The sequence below is a fragment of the Meles meles genome, chromosome 7 (assembly GCF_922984935.1).
Source record: "Meles meles chromosome 7, mMelMel3.1 paternal haplotype, whole genome shotgun sequence".
Classification (NCBI taxonomy): domain Eukaryota; kingdom Metazoa; phylum Chordata; class Mammalia; order Carnivora; family Mustelidae; genus Meles; species Meles meles.
The window spans coordinates 82,985,189-82,986,564 of record NC_060072.1 but is presented as its reverse complement, the minus strand read 5'-3'; the positions used below and the strand labels follow the sequence as shown (position 1 = coordinate 82,986,564).

At 46.7% G+C, this 1,376-nt stretch overlaps 1 pseudogene; it reads left to right on the top strand.

The window, feature by feature from the left end:
- The first annotated feature begins 216 nt into the window (after positions 1-216).
- Positions 217-853, top strand: LOC123946383 (annotated as a pseudogene).
- Positions 854-1,376: the final 523 nt, after the last annotated feature.

The window sequence follows — 1,376 nt, the reverse complement described above, 5'->3', positions numbered from 1 at the left end:
CAGCTGAGAGTTGGAGCGTCTCAGTCTGGTGACTTGGTGCGGCCCCCTGAGCTCAGCAGGCATGAGATGTCCTTCTACACGGGACTTTGATGAGAGAAGTTTTGATGGCCAAGGGCTGCAGAGAAAAGTGAAGATAGGTAAAGAGTGAGGGTCGCCCCCAGGAAACGTCATCAGAACGCACCGGAAGCGGCCTGATACTGAAGCGTATGATCCACCATGTATTTTCTCAGAAAGTGGTCAGAGTTTGATGCTCCTCTTCCGGGAGCCCAGCAGACGGAGGCCTCCATGAGGGCCTTCCTGAAGCGCAGCATGCCCCACATGAGCCAGCAAACCTGCGAGGACCAACTGCAACACAAGACCGTGGTCTTGGAGTACTCCACTCACCAGAAGAGAAAAGAGAAGGAAAAAAAAAAACCCAAAGGCCTTTCTGCCAGGCAGAGGAGGGAGCTGCACCTTTTTGATGTTAAGCCAGAGCAGCAGAGATACGGTCTTCTCTCCCTCTATGAGAACTCTGGAAACAGTACCACCAGGACCTGTGCAGTGGTCTCAACCCAGACACACAGCCAGATGATTCAGGCCAAGCTGTTAAAGGCAGATCTTCGCGGGGCTCTCCTTTCAGTCACAAAATCCAAATGCGCCTCCTATGTTGGTGTTACAGGAATCCTTCTACAGGAAGCAAAGCATGTTTTCAAAATCCTCACCAAAGACCGCCTGAAGGTTATCCCCAAGCTAAACTGTGCATACACAGTGGACATCGATAGCTTCATTTCCAACATTTATGGAAGCAAATTCCAGCTTGTCAAGTTAGCGATCCGCCAAGAAATTCAAAGCAAAGGGAACAGTTGACCTGTGAGCTCTCTGTTGTGGAGATGATTGTTTGTGACCCCAAGGACTGGGCGCAACTTAGTGCCTGTCTCTCAACCAAGAGATGGCCAGGCTGGTTCTGGTTCTAGACCACCCCTGACCCATTAACAACAGAGTTAAGAACAATTCATCATCCGGGAAGAAATGTGTGGTACTGAGCAAAGAAGTCAGGAAATGGAGGAATGTATATGTTTCTAGGTTATGACGGGTGTATATTGCTCCCATGAGAGAAAAGCATTGTAGGATCAGCACAGGTGGACCTGACTGGTGGCATTATTTGGTTCTTATCTCTTTTTCATCCTTTTCTGTGTCTCCTGAGTGTCCTGTAACGAATCCGTTGTTTATGTAATAAAAAAACACACATGGAGGCACACACACAACCCTTCTAATTTCTGGGTGTCAATTTTGTATCCTGCTACTTAATTTATTATTTCTAGTAGTTTTTTTGCTGAAGTTTCAGGATTATTTAATGTATAGTATCATGTTACCTGTAAATAGTAGCAGTTTAACTT